Raw genomic sequence first — 16,841 nt, forward strand, 5'->3', positions numbered from 1 at the left:
AAACTATTCTTAGCAAAATTGGGCCAACATTTTCCATAAAGAGGATACAGTTTCACCATGAAAAAAGCCCAAATTTGTGATTACTACATTCTTGACCTTACAATGACCCAAAATATAATAGGGCTTTGGCTCAATTCTAACAATGTTCATGCAACACACTCATGCTAAATGGCATTTTGATTTATGTGATTTATTTTAATATTTTATAATTTTATTTCTGCCTCTAAAATGTTTAGTTTTGACACTCCAAAATTTTATAATTTTATTTCGGCCTCTCTTTAAGTAAAATTTATGGGTTTGCCTTTGAGGTTGGGTAACGGTTCACACAATGACGTGCGGGGAATTGTAAGAGAGAGGTTATGATGTCTCTAGTTAAGCAGAAAGGTAAAAGGAGAAACATTATCCCTCCCCACTATTAGAGACAAATATTTATAGTCAAGGGTGATCTTTTTGTAACTTGGGGTCTTAACACGTATACGGCACAAATCCCATCCTGATTGATCACTTGAAAAACACAATAATTTTCTTGATAAATTATGATGAGACAAAGATAGATTAAGCGAGGTACCGTGTGTGTCATGTAAAAAAAAAAACTTACCTTCTTTTAGCAAGATAAGTCAACCTATCTTACCCATATATTACTCCTAATAAAGATGTAGTGTTCGAGGTTACGATGTGTCAAGAACTATAAAAGCTGAAGTAATACTTCTAATCATTATAAAATTAAATCCATCCATCTATGTATTCATATATGCACATTAATATCATATTTGATGTCATGCCATATTTTTTAAAAATTCTTTTTGAATCATATAATCATATGGTACCAAAAGTTGGATAAAAACGCATAATTATAGAGGCATAGTAGTATATATCATAGAGCTTGTGTGATTTACACTTCAACGATCCTTATGATATAGATAGGCTGTAAAGGAAAAAATCATGAGGTGGACCATGATTCCACACGTGTCAATGTCGAAAACATGTCGGGGAAGTAACACTCTTAGCCACGTGTTGGAAAAAGACAGGCCCAAGTAGCATGCAAACTGCCACCATCATCAAACAAAACAATGGCAAAATGCCATTGAAAATTGGAATCACTGTGACACTACCATTTTTTGTTCTTTATTATTATTATTATTAATTTAAATATTGGGTTTGGTATGGTAATCATGATTTAACATATATTAGTTAAGCCTTAATCATTTTATTTTTTCATAATCATGAACTTAATTGAATGTTCACAAAGAACAATTCAACCTTAATTATTTTGATGAGAGAAAAAGGAGGAGGAAAAAACAAAACCTCCCACGGTTTCTAATTGGAAGAAGAAAAAATAAAGCAAAAGAAGAGTTCCATTTATTTTTCAAATCAAAATTTATTTTCAATAATTTTTATATTTGTTTTATGATCTATATTTAAGATGTTATTCCTTCATATACAGAGACGAAACCAAAATTTTTCTGGGGCGTTGAGATTGAGTTATATAAATCTTTTACTATTTATTTACTTAAAATTTTATAAGACTTCAAGGGCTAAAAACATAATTTTTCATTTTAAGAGGGGCAAAGGCCCCTATCTGCCCCTCTCTTCACTCCTATAATTATGTCTCTAAGATGTAAATTTACATTCTCTCTAAAAATACAGTCTGCCTTACCATTACATTTAACAATTGTTGGTTAATATATCCACTTTTGATGCAATACAATATAATACGGGGGAGAGGCACATTAGGACCATGATCTTTGAGGTGCCTAAGTCTAATTACGGTAGGAAATTTTGGCCTTTAAGTTAATGTTAATGGTGTGTATAATTTGCTACGATTGATGGTGTGTGAGTTATATAAAAGAGATAATGAATAACATGTGAACATCATAATTGAACCAATTTGATATTTTATTTTTATTCAATAAATTGAATTCGGCAATTTATTATTAATTATAGCAGATTCTCTAATTTTCAATTTCAATTATATAATTAAATTATTGTATCAATTAATTTTAATTCAATCGATGGATCCGTAACAAATAAAATGGGATTATTGGACCAAAATGTTACTCAATTTTTCCATATCCTATAGAGGCATATTCAATTTTTAAAATTTATTCTTTAATTAAAGAATTTCAATTATATTCAAATATATATCGACCAAAATAAAACTCAAAAAATTAAAACCCCAAAATTGGCCGACAAAATCAATAAAAAGTCCAAACACCATCATATTTGTAGAGAGAAAATCTTAGGTAAAAAGTCAATAATAGGAATTTTCTATAACAAAATCTCCAATGGGAACCAACCCCCAAAACTTTTGGTACTACTAATCTTCCCATCATATCAATCAAATAAACAAAAAATAAAAGAAAAGGAAAAATATTTTAATTTCGAATTTGTATAATCCTAATCAACGATTAATTGACAACCAAGATTTATTTATATATACAAAAAAGTCAATGAGGTTTTAATTTCATGAAAGATAAGTTTGGGTATTTTTCAATTTTCAATTCTAAATTTATATTGATTTAAGTTTTGTTATGTGTTGTATGGATTAATTCTTATTATGATTATTCGAATATATGTTTTTTCGTGTTTTTGTGTCTATTTTACGGTTTATATTCGGGTTTGTGATTGTTCATCTTAATAATGTTGTTTTTAATGTGTCTTACCACTACACTTGACATTTGTTTGTATAATTATTCGAATATACTCATAATCTATTAAAACGAATAGACATGATGATAAATTTAGTTTTTAATGTTTATATCTTTTATCGATTTAGCTTTTTAAATTAAATTCAACTATTAACATTTTAAAAGAGTCAAATCGTATTTTTTAAAGAAAATGTTAACTAAAATATTAATATTTTTAATGATGTTGGCGAGACAGCTTGTGTGGTAGACCACATATACTTCATACTAAAGGTGCATTTGTTTCACGGAAAATGCCATTGTTTTTTTCATGGCAAGTGAAAAATGATTTACAGGTCAACACAAAATAAACCATTTTTCCTATAAAATGACTTATCTTTTTAAAAAACGCAAGTCATTTTCTAGAAATGAAGGAGTAATTTATTTTAATATAATAATTAAGTTCAATCAAGCCTAATATTATTATAGTAATAATAAGTTTTTAATTTTAATTTTAAAATATTTAAAATATTAATAGATAATATTATAATTTTAATATTATTAAATATAAATATTTAATTATTTATATTAAATAATATAAGATATTATTAATATAATTAATATAGTTTATTACTTTTAAATTTTATTAATAAATTTATTAATAATCATTTTAAATTTTATATAATATTTTTCATATATTATTGAAAAGTATTTATATTAATATTTTAATAATAAATATATTAATAATAAATGTTTTATACCATAAAGGTTAAAATATGTCATAAGTCCATGTACTCTTCACAAACTTTGAATTTAGTCCCTATACTTTTATTTTAGAATTTAATCCTCTACTTTTGATTTCAAAATTTAGGTCAATTGTTAACACTATTATTTAAAAAAAATTGGTGTGACATTTTAAATAAAAATAATCTCTTGGTAGCTATTTAACTAAAAGTTGAAGTTGTAATGAACTTGAATTTAACAAAATAAATTTAATAGTGTTAACAAAGGACCCAAATTTTAAATCTAAAAGTATGACTAAATTCTAAAAACAAAAGTATAGGGACTTATAATATATATATTTAACCTAGAATAAATAGGAATATTTAAAATTATATAAATATGAACATTTGTTTAAATCATGTTTAGCTTCATTTATCCATTTCAACTCTAATGTGTCAATTTGTATTCTCGTACATGTAATATATATTTAAATTAAATTTTAATTAAGTATTGTTTATTATTAAGTTTATATGTGATATTAAATATTACAAAATATTATCTTATTTATATCATGTTCGTTTCACTAAGAAAAAATTACAAAATGATTTCAAGAAAATTTACCTCACAACGAAAAATATTTTACGCAGAATCATCCAAACACAAAAAAAATATAAGCTTTTCTAGAAAATCAATCCTTTTTTCAGAAGTTGTTTTCAGTGAAACAATGCAGCCTAATATGACGCTAATTTTTTTATATGTCACATCAATAAATAATTTAAAAATTATAAAAATATTCATTTTTTTAAAATATATATAAAAATAAAAAAAGTTTAGCTTGAAGTACACGCGGACTGCCGTGCAGTCTAACATGTTTAAAAATTTAATGTTTTAGTTCATATTTAAAAAAAAACATTTCAAAATTTTTTAAAAGTTGATGGTTAAATTCAATTTTTTTAAATTTTGAAGGCTAAATTTAATTAAATAATAAAAATAAAATTGAAAAAATTATGTTAAATAAAAAAATAAAAGTAGGGGGCTTTTCAATTATATAGATTTGCATGAAAATTTTGATAAGATTTTTCAATATAAAAAATTGATATAATTTATGGAATGATCTTTATTGGAAAGTTCATCAGTAAACAAAAGAAGAAACTAGTTGTTGGGTGGTTGCTCTCAATGCACCTAAAACTGGAGGAGCACTCAACTATACTTTTGCTTTGCTAATTGGCCCAAATATCCCCCAAATATTCATAAAATATTATGTATCTAAATTTTGGTTTATTTCTAGTTTTAAGCCTTCTATTATATTTAAATTTAATTTTTAATCCTTATACTTTAAGTTGACACATTTGGTCTCTTTACTTTTGTAATGTTATTAATAGATCCAAATTGATAACTAGCCGTTGTTAAATGATGACGAGTGTTACAATCAGAGCCGCATGGGAATACAATTAAATTTGTTTAACTAGGAATAAAATTCATTTGTGTTTATTTGAGTCTTAAAAGTCATAGGGTTTAAACGTACTTACGTGCATAATATCTTTTACTTTAAGAATTGGGGCACCGTTTTAAAACCGGACTAGTGATCAAACTAACAAAATCACCAATTCAACTTATTTGATTGCTGGTCCAAAAATAATTAAATAAACGATTAAAAACTTTATAAATTTTTGTCTCAATTTTTTAAAATTTTACTAATTTTGAGCAATTTACTTAAAGACCAAATTAATTTTTTATCCGAATTGATATACCAATCAATTATCCAAATTCTAATAATGATTTAGGAGATTATGAGTAGTTTAATACTTATATCAAAGAAATAATAATAAATTTATTCGTTTTTATTAATAATCTCATTATAGGTTATCATTTGCATAATACCTAAAATTACCCATAGTCCCTCAACTCATAAATAAGAGGATAATGTATTTCAACTTCCTTAGAGTTACGTTCTCCTACATTGGCAACAATGTCTATGCCAATCCAGCTAAGACTCAGAGCCTTTTTAGATAGGCGGTGTATTTACCTGCGATCAATGTAAAAACAACGATATCGATACAATTAAATACTATAGTATAAGATAAAAAGAAATATAAACACGCCGTACTAAAAGTAAATGTCCATCCAAAAGGGTCTCAACAAGTAAACTCATTCGTTTTTTTTTAAATTATGCATAGGGAAGCCAAATCTAAAAAAAAATTCAAAATTTAATATATAATTTATGAAAAAGTAAAAAAGAATGTATAAAAATTTGTGAGGGGTGCATGTGAGGGCTAGGGGTGATCTGTTTCTCTTTCTATTTCAGAGTCACTGTCAAAAAAGAGCAGAAAACATTAAAGGGAGGCACACGTGCATGTCTGACACATCCCATTCGTGTGAAATTTCAGACATTGGAAAGTGTACAAATTTCAATTTAACTTTATTCTTTTCTATTTTTTATAATATACTTTTTTCCTCAGTACCACACGTGTGGGATCAGACCTCGTGTTTCGTGAGGCTGACTGGTGACAGAGTTGACTCACTTTGACCTAACTCTCTCTGTTTCACTATTTTTGAATAATGTTAAAAGTTGGATTTTTTATTATTGAATATTGTTTTATTTGATTCAGAATAAAATAATAAATTTATATGATTTATATATATTAACTCAAGTTTTAGCTTGAGTTTTTTTATATAAATATTTTTTATTATAAAAATTATAAAATGATGATTTAATTATTTAAGTTTATTTTTTGTCATTAGTTGGTTAACATAAAAATGGTAACATCCAATATAGTTTAGTAGCTAAAAAAAATTATTGATAGTTGGATGATTATTTTATAACTTTTCATAGTCGTGTGACAAAAAAGAAAAAGTTATAATTGAATGACAACTAATGTAGTTTATCCTTCATAGATAAAAATATTGACTAGACTCATAAGCGCTTGAATTAGGCGACTATAGGAGTCCTAGCCCTTAAAATGGAAAAAAGTTCCTCTATAAACCTTCTTTAGTCTATAAAATATACGTTAATACATAGTAAAATTATAGTTTAACCCTCTTAAAATGATAAAATTTTGATTTAGTCTTACTAAAAACTATTACAATATAAGCTAATAATGGTAAAAGCGTATTTTAACTCTTATAAAAATATATAATTTAATTTGGTTCCTCCGAAAATGTTTCTAGCTTGGCTCTTGTTGAGTATTGAGATATTCAAATAATAATATAATTAAAATTTGATATTAATATAATATAAGATAATAATAATGTTTTAAAAATATAAAAATATAAGTTATTTATATGTATTAAAATTATGGGTTAATATTTAGTAGATTGGCGGTGTACTTTTTTATTTTATTTTACAAGCAATCTTAAAAAATTTTCATTTATTTTTTAATATTTTATTATACCTCTATAGGTCATTTGTTAACTCTCTAATCTTACTTGTGAAGTTTATAATATATCAAGAGGGTTTTTGGTAAATATAATTTTGAGCTTCTTCAGCTGACTTGGGCACAAATGCAGGACTGGCTAGTCAAACCCTTTAAATGCAGTATTTGGTGAATGAAGGTTTATAAAAGATAGTTAAGTTAAAACTTCCAAAACAAAATACACATGGATAGACAACTTTTTTTCACAGTTAATTGGAAATGAGATATGTGGAATGACATATCTCACCATACTTACTCAAAAATTATTCCCTTTTCTACATTCTCTCAAACGTAATAGGAGTGCCAATATATCAGTAGTCCCCATTCTAAAAAATATTCACTAATTAATCAATGTACTCTTAATTTATTTTTAATTTACTTGTGTAAAATGATTTTTTATGCAACTTAAGAAATTTGCAAATAAGGAACTTAATAAATTTGTTTATTTAAATTTTCAAAAATATTCACTAATTAATTTCCATAATGGATGTTTTAATTCATTGGTAATAGTATTTTATTTCAATAATTTCATCCAATAAAGACTAAAGTATTATAAACAAATAAATACTTAACAATAAAACGTGTCATGCCATTATTTGTCGGTTTACATATTAGTTTTCAGTTAAAATTTACCAAACACTTTTAAATAAGCAATTAATAGAATCAATTGATCAAATCACCAACGCAATCAACAATCACTATCAACCATTTGTCAAAATAAAACCGAAATATTTTCCTAAAATTATTCCCTACCGGAAAAATAAAAGTAATGTTATTATTATATAAAATTCTCTAATATTATTGATAATTTATTTATTTTTACTCTACAAAGGTTGAACTCCTTTAAACAATACATGAAATCTCATCAATCACTGTCTTCTATTTTCTGCAACGTTTAGATTTTTGCTTTATAGTTTATTATTATTTTATCTTTTTATATATTAAATTTTTAATCTATGTTGTAAAAATTTTCAAAATCTTTTGGCATGTATAAATTCTTATCAAGCTTAATTTGAATGAGAGTCGGTTGAATCTAAATGATTAAAAATGTTAATTTTAAGGAAAAATATTTGGCCCAAACTTAGAGCAATGATAAGTTATTATAAAATATAGTAAAATATTAAAAAAAAATAAGATTATAAAACACATGAGACACGCGATTGTTTCTTAAGTCTACTTGTGAAATTAAAAAAGTACATTATTAAACGATTAAGTCTTAACTTGATTGGCATGGGCGTTGTTGCCAATGCAGAAGGATGTGAGTTTGAGTGCGCTGAAGCGTATTATCCTCCTATTTATGGGTTGGGGAGGCGCTACGGATAGTTCTAGATATTATGTCATAAAGAGCAGAACCTATAATAAAATTTTAGAATATTCTCATGCCAATCGAACTAATACTCAATCGGCTAAGTTTAATTACTATTTTTTTCCTCTTAAACTCTCCCATTCATAAACACCATTTCTTGAAATAAAGGAGAAAATTGTTTTGGTAAAAATATGTCCTCGATACTTGTGCTTAAATAAAATTTTAATTTTAATTTATATACTTAAAAATTAAAATTAAATTAGGTTACATTTTATTTAAAAATCTTATTTTAATAATTTACACAATTAACCAAAATTTGCTATCAATACACTAGTCAATCGGACCAACTTCAAAAGCAAATTATTACAATTCGGTAAGCATATATGATAGTAAGCAAATCTTAATTAAAAATATTAACAGTGTAAACGATTAGAATATAATTTTAATTTGAAAAAATAATATAATTTTAATTTTAAAATTTTTTAAGTATAAGGACTAAACCCCAAAGTTTACTAAAATACAAGGAGTGAAAACAAATTTTGACCAACTATTTTTCATCCTATGAATTTCCTCCCTTACATAATGTAAGACTAATGAAGTTTTAACTATCAAAAATCAATTGTTGTGTCAATTGAAGAGGAAAATGATAAGGACAATGGATAAGATGATGGACAAATTATTCTCAACTAATTAATTATTGACACATTTTGGACAAATAGTTGGGTACCTATCAACTTTACCAATTTGCAGGACAAAGGCAGAAGAATGTCCTCAATAATTTTATACCCTTCACCATCCAACTTTTTGGGCTAGTTGGTTGAAAGATTTGGCTATGCTTCATGGCTAAATAAATTTTCATTTTTAATGTTTAGCTAATTTCAAGGTAGGAAAATTGACATTAAAAAATTGACCTTTCTTAAGTTCAAACCATCCCCCCACCATCCAAGAAAAAGAAGAAAAGAAAAGTACTACAAGAAGATAAGAAAAAAACAATTTTTTCATATTCGTTTTATAGCTTATGTTGGAGTTTATGGTTGTCATTTCTAATAATGTTGTCTCTAAAGTTTGAACTTAAATTATCTCTTTAAGAGTGTAATGTGCCTTACTACTGCACCCAATACTTGTTGGTGATTTTGTTGTTTGGTTGACGAAATGTAAGGTTACCTAAAAGTATACATTTTACAAAATTTTACAATATAGAATTTATTTCTTTTATTTTACTAATAAATTAATGTATTTCTCTAGTAATTTAATTTTAATTTTTTAAATAGATAAATTAGAATTAGGGAAGAATAATAAGCAATTAACCTTCTTTTTAATCATAGCTAAATGGAAAAGAAAGAAGAAAATTATTAAAACATTAAATGTAATATAGCAGATTAAATGTTAAACCTTCACTATTTGTAATAATAAATAAATATAGTTGAAATGTTACTTGAAGAATATATCAAAGAACTAGAGAATTTGAGTCATTAATATTATTATAATTTCGTTTTGGTTTAATTAAAATGAATAGAAGTCGTTAAAAATAGGGTTCAATTGTAAAAAAAAATATTAGAATACCAATGGAACGTAAGATTACTTAAAGAGAGGTGAGATAGACACTTTCTATGCCTGCAAACCTAAATGTAGGTTATGTTCAAGTAATAAAATCTTTAAAATCCGAGGTTGATTGATAGGAAGTTGATTAAAATTTACAAATATTATGATAAAACAAATATTTAACATTAAATTTGGAATGAGTGTAGAGATATCAAAAATGAAGGTGGGAGACAGAAATGCCAGAAATAAAAATAAATGCCTGGAATAAAATAAATTGAGGTTAGAGGATACACTCCTGGTGTCTTACTAAGTTTAAAGTTTAATACTCACTTTTATTACTCAATTAGAATCGACATACAAAGAGGGTTCCAATCGGATAATCTAGTAATTTAAGTCCAATAATTAAATATGTGAATCCTAAGCAAATGTATATCCATCAAAGGAGTGTCAAGTATGATTGTCAAACAATTCAAGTCCAAAAGTTAAGCAGATGAATCCATAAGCAAAGGATGATGTAGTATAAATGCTCAACCATTTAAGTTTAGTCCAAAAATATAACATATGCGGTATTCTAAATAACTTGATAACTTCAAAGCTTATAGAAAAGATTCATATATTTATTATGTCAAATTTTATATGTCTATAATAAATCAATGTTAATTTATCCAGTCATTCATTGTCTATAATAAATCAAGACTTCTATTTTACAAGTATGATTATAACAAGTGACTAATAATTCATTTTAGCTCAAATGATGAGTATAGAATCTACCTTAGTATTTGCCAGGAGTTTCACTCTTTCACCCCATCATGAAAAACTTAGAAGAGCATAACGCACTTAAATAACTCAAACTTAGAGAAAGAAAGACATATTAGAAATAAGAAACTTAGGGTTTTACAGGGATAGTGAAGAACAATAAAAAACAAAATAAACACAAACAAGAAAATGATCTTAATCTCAATTCCAAGATGCCTCCTATTCTAAAAACTAAAAGCTATTTGTAGAGGTTTAGGAAGAGCTAAATAGCAATGCATATGTCTTGATAGTAATAAATTGCTAGGTCCATTTCTTTGTAATCTTCGGGAATCATTTTCCACATGTTATTTGATGATTTCTTTTGTTAAAGATAAGGGCTCCAATTGGGAAAAGTAGAAAAAAGTTGATTGAAGATCTGCATATTATACATTTCACTATAGATATTTCAGCTCAAAACTCTAAGTATATTAGGAGATATGGTCTAAACACGAAAATACATCAGAATTGTCCATCAATGTAAAACTTATAATTTTTTTTCTTTATTTTTGGATTTGTTCCTAATGTATTTAGCATTTATGTGCCAATATTTGGAGAGAGCTTAAAATTCCCTTTCCGACAATATAAAGTACACCCGAAACAAAGTTTTAGAGCCCGAGATATGATCGAAACACTAAGAAGTGTTCAGGCTAGAAATTCTAAATGTGTTCAAATTACAAATTTTGAATATATGAATATTGAACAATCATTCATCATCTTGAATCAACTTTAGGCTTAGTACATTGAATCCTATAATTCCATATATCAACATCTTCTTCCTAAACATGCATTACCTACAAACACTATACAAATATTTTATTGAAATTAAATGCTTGAAAAACACCCTAAAATGATTTTTTTTCCCTTTCCCCTTGCAAAGAACTCTCTGGTTTGCATCCATCTAGCAATAGCAAAAGGGATTTTGAACATGAAAACTAGGTAATTTCATTGTATAAAATCATTAGCTGTTAGGTAATTAACTTTTTTTTTAAGATTTTACTAATATTTAACTTCTTCTTTTTACTATCGATTGAGCCTTAATTTAATTAGCATGTGTATTTTTATTAATGCAAGAGGACGAACCTATAATAAGATTGCTTTTGGCTAAATGAGAATTTGCCTAGCTAGTATAATTATTTCACTTCTACTTTTTTAGAGCAAAAAATTAACTATCTAAGAATATATATATATTTATTTTGATTTTGATTTGTGATGTCTCAAAATTGAATGGGATGAATTATTTGGTCCCCTTCACAGAAAGAATAAATAAGAAGTAAAGATTTGAAGAGATTTCGTGGTCCTTTTTTGCTTTATAATTGGTACAATAACATATTTATGCACCACAAATTGTGACCATTGGCTTTTGTGGTCCAATAAGTGACCTTTTCCAATGACTCCCACCCTAAATTCTACGCTGGTTTTGGGAACAATATATTAATAATTGAAGAATGATTTTTGCTGAGTTTTTATTACTTTGTTAAGAATTAATTAAGTGTAATAATTAATAATTAATTTGAAATAATAACTTGCCTAATATGATCATTTTAAAGAGTACACTAAGAACATTTATTAAGAAAAAAAATCCAAAATACTAAGTTTAGTATACTTTTAGTGTTTCTTATTCGTTTTACGATTCGATATTAATTTTATCATGACGATTTCGATTCAATTTGGTTCAAATATTTTGAGAAAAAAATCACTTTCTCCCTTTTTTATTAGATGTAAAGGAATGAATCGTTTAAATTTAAACTCGATAATTAATATCAACAAAAGCTTAAACAACACAAATCATTTACCATTAAACTGATGATTAGTTAACATTTAGTTATTATATTTTAATTTAATATATTTTCTCTCAATTATCATTGATTTTATTCTTAGCATCATTTAAAAATTTCACTAGTCGACTAATGTGAATCTAAAAACACTTGGAAATTGAATTTTCTTATACCATTTGTGATGTGAAATTATGATTATTAAAATAGTTGTTTTCACTTATTTATCAATTTTTTAAAAAATCCAAGTTAATCATGATTTAGATTTTTAAAAATTTTCATATCTATCAACTAATTAAACTATTGTCGATTGAATTTTAGTTCGACTGGCATAAGTATTGTTGCCAATATAGGAGGATATGAGTTTGAGTGCGTTGAAGCGCATTATCCTCTTATTTATGGGTTGGAGAAAGACTATAAGTAAAAAAGAACAGATATGATCAGAACTTATAATGAGATTATTAAAAAAAACTAATTAAACTTTTTAACGATGTTTGTCACTTAGATTAAGGCATAACCTTTAAAATAATAGAAAAATCAAAGTTGATCTATTATATAAAATTTGACCAAATACAGTCACATTACTCATTTACTTGTTACAATTTTCTTAGGAACAAAACCTAATAATTATAGAAATATATGTAAATAAAATTATAAAATACACCAAAAAAATGTGTCGGCAAGTGTATATAATTCATATATCATATATATATAAAATTCAAAATTGTTTATGTCCCACAAAAGAAATAAAATTGCAACCTAATATTGTAAATGTTTTCGATGATTCATATTTTTCATGGTAATGTGAGAATATTGAGTGGCATTGGTTTTATTTAGTCCCATATGCTATCTTTTTAAGATTTAGAGCACAAGAAAAAAATGTAGGGTCTTGTTTTTAATGAGAAAACAAAGGTGGGTTTTGGGGGTTGGATCAATGGGACCAATATTGAAGGGAGCAGCACGGCTTGTACCAATCGAATCGACCGGTTTCGATTGTTTGAGGAATCATTAGTTTAAATCTATTCATGGATTGAACGACTCTAATTAAATTTAGATGAAAAAAATTAAATTGATTAGAGTCGGCAAATTTGACTTGATAAAATTAAATTTGAGACTAAATTTTAAAATTCGAGACTTTTTACGTAAACAGATCTAATTGGTGCAATTATTGATTTAGTTGATGTAAGCTTCTCATAGTTGTCTATCTAATCATTGAATAAAAAATAGTTACATTTTAACAACCATTTCATCTAAATTAAGATACATATATCTTTTATTATTTTATTTTTTAATATTTGAATTTGATATTTCACATATTCAAATATTTAAGCTATAGCAGATTTGGAGGGTTGTCCATTACCTAAACCTATTTTATTTTTGCAGATGATGGATATAAATCAAATAGATTGAGATATCTAGTTGATAATTGTCGATTGAGTTTTAGCTCGATTGGTTTGAGCATTGTTGTCAATATAGGAGGACGTGGGTTCGAGTGAGCTAAAGCCATTATTCTCTTATTTATGGGTTGACAGTGGCGACTCCAGGGGTGCTGGTAGGGGTCCCAACCCCCCTAAAATGGAAAATTTTCCTTTGGGGCCCTTAAAAATTTAAATTGTAATGGTAAAATTGGACTTTGGCCCCCCAAAAATGATAAAATTTTGATTTAATTCAATTTTTCCCCCTAAAACATTTTCTGGCTTCACCCCTATAGGTCGAGGAGGGGCTATGGATAGTTCTTGGAATTGTGTCAAAAAGAGCAGATATGATCAGAAGCTATAATGAAATTGTCTAAAAAAATCTAGTTGCACTTTGCCCCCCAAATGACAAAAATTTGATTTAATCCTTTAAAAAATAAAAAGATATAGGCTATTAGAATAGTAAAATTGCATTTTTACTATCATAAAAAAATACAATTTAATTTTGGCCCCCCTAAAAATTTTTCTGGCTTCACCCCTATGGGTTGGAGAGAGGCTATGAATAGTTCTAGGCATTGTGTCAAAAAAAGCAGATATGATCAGAATTTATAATTTAAAAATTACAGACACCAATCTCTATATTTACTTTAATCCGAATGATATGGACAAATTGATACAAGTAGCTAATGAAAATCATTCCTTTTTTCTAAGGTCAAATATGTCAGGTTGATACCTACAAATCACTTATTAAATGAAACTGCTGAAGAGATTTGAATACCGATACTTACTGAAAAACTAAATACAAATCAATCAATTCAACCGACCCCGAAGCAACGAAAATCACCATACCTTACCGATGATTCCCATTTGAGTCATGAAATGAAAATTAAAAGATAACGTTAGATGGTCGAAAAGTGTTGTAATGAAGAGATTCAAACTTTTCTTTTTCTTCTTTTTTGGGTGACAATGTGACATTGATTATTGAGCATAGAGGACTTGCCATGAACATGCAAAAGAAGGGCTTTTAATTGATTCGTTATCTTAAAACGTCCTTTCGTTTTATGGATAATTATTATTGGAAACAAAAAGAATAATTGAAGAGAGAAAAGGAAAGATAGGGGATTGGAAATTTTATGGGTATAAAATACTACCATATAGCTCAGTGTATGGATAAGGGTGCTAAGAAGATCAATTCAAAGAGCACTAAAGGCATCACTATCTCAATATTCCCAAATCCTATGATTTGCATTAATGTTAAGTATGATTAATTAACCAATTAGCATCTTAATCATTCAATATTAAATTAACATTGGTGTTAGTGCAAAAAACTATAGGATATGACGGCACTTGTGTTTGGGTTTAGATTCCCATAATCCAACATGAATTTTTTTAGGATCACTATATAATGATCTAATTACAATTTTAGTCCCTTTTATTTGCTAAAATGTGAGATTTGATTCTTCTACTTTAATTTGGCATAATTGTGTCTATACATTTATACTATTATTAGTAGTTTCAATTTGATCAAATCGTCAGTTGTTGTGGTTAAAGTGATGGCTTCGATCATGTGGAAAAACTAATGTATGGACCAAAATGATCATATTGGAAAACATGGACTAAATTCACAACTTACGCATAGTATGAGACTAATAGTGGAATTTGGTCTAAAAGATTTAAATGACATCGTTTGGGTTAGAGCTAAAATATAACAAATTAGAGTAAATGGACTAAATCCACAACTTGCACATAATAAAAAGACTAATAATAGAATTTAACCATTTTGATGAAAATGCAATTAGTAGGATAGTAATTATACTTTCTTGTAATTACAAGGAATTTTACTTCCTTAAACATGTTTGACTGACAGAGTACTGCAATTATATCGTGATTCCCTATGTTATGTTTGATAGTATAAATTATAATTACACAATTAGATATTATAATTTTAAAAATAATATTAATAATTATAAAAAATCAATAATACCTGATATTTCAAAAACAGTAAAAAATTAAAATCAAATAATCGTTTGCAATATGTTTTTAAAAAGTATTCAACAATAAAATTATAATAAAATTAATAAGAAAATAAACATTCTATACAATTTTATCTAAATATTCTAGCATCCCCTATTTGTTTGGGTTTTCCCTCTCTAACATTAAACATATACTCTTTCTCATTATCTGTTGGTCGTTAATCATGTAAAAATAATTTATAATAAATATTATATAATTTAGTTAAATATTTAGTAGGTCAAAATATATGAAAAATTATCTTTTATCAATAAAAATTTTAAATTATTTAAATAAGATCAAGAAAATAACATATAATTATATTTAAAAATAAAATACATGTTCCAAAACTAAAATACTATTATTATTGTCTGAAAACAAATTCTTAAACTTAAACTATCTACGAGTGCATTTGGAAAGTCATAGAGTAATTAAATTTGAATATAATTATTTGTAATTACTTGTGTGATTACTCAAATTCTTACCATCTTCCTAGAATTGGAAAGCGTTATTGAGGTCCAATTATACTCAATTTAATATTACTTACTACAAGAAATTATTTTATGAAATCTTCTCACCATATCATTTATGGTTTCTTTCCAATTATTTAATAACATTTTAGTAATTTTTTTCATGTCATTAACACATAATTTTGATAACTTTTTTACCCTGAACCACAAACCCTGAACTCAAAATCCTATACCATAACCTTAAATCATGAACCCCAAACCCGAACCTCGAACATCGAACACGAACACTAAATCTTAAACCCTAAACTTTAAAAGGATTTTGTAACACCCCTAACCCTAAACTGTCTCCGAAACAGGGTTACGAGGTATTACCAGACATTTCAGACAATTTACAAATAATTTTTAAATAAATAACAAACATATATAAAAGAATCATAAATTCATATAAATTTATACTAATTGGCTTCTTTTTTATTTTTTAAATTTAATATAACCTCTTTATAATTATTGAACCTTTTCGCAAATTTCAAATCGCAACCAAACCAATTCCAGTATTTCAACCAATACATTTATATACTCAAATATACTTAAATCATACTTGACATATTGACTTAACAACTTAATTAATGAAAACCCTATTAACATTTCTAATTAGTTCATCAACTATTCAAGCCATAAACAATTCAATACCAATGCCATAAACAATTTCTACCATTTTACTAATTTAATCGTCAAAACACCAAATATATTTCTTTACAACAAAATTATATA

At 26.3% G+C, this 16,841-nt stretch overlaps 1 long non-coding RNA gene across 1 annotated transcript; it reads right to left on the reverse strand.

Annotated features, from left to right (window-relative positions):
* Positions 1-5,165: 5,165 nt before the first annotated feature.
* On the reverse strand, positions 5,166-10,570 carry LOC128033619 (uncharacterized). The gene is made up of 2 exons (XR_008189599.1): positions 10,380-10,570; positions 5,166-5,373 (listed from the first exon to the last, which is right to left on the reverse strand). It is a non-coding gene; the product is annotated as an uncharacterized LOC128033619 (long non-coding RNA).
* Positions 10,571-16,841: the final 6,271 nt, after the last annotated feature.

The sequence above is a fragment of the Gossypium raimondii genome, chromosome 10 (genome assembly GCF_025698545.1).
Source record: "Gossypium raimondii isolate GPD5lz chromosome 10, ASM2569854v1, whole genome shotgun sequence".
In the NCBI taxonomy this organism is placed as follows: domain Eukaryota; kingdom Viridiplantae; phylum Streptophyta; class Magnoliopsida; order Malvales; family Malvaceae; genus Gossypium; species Gossypium raimondii.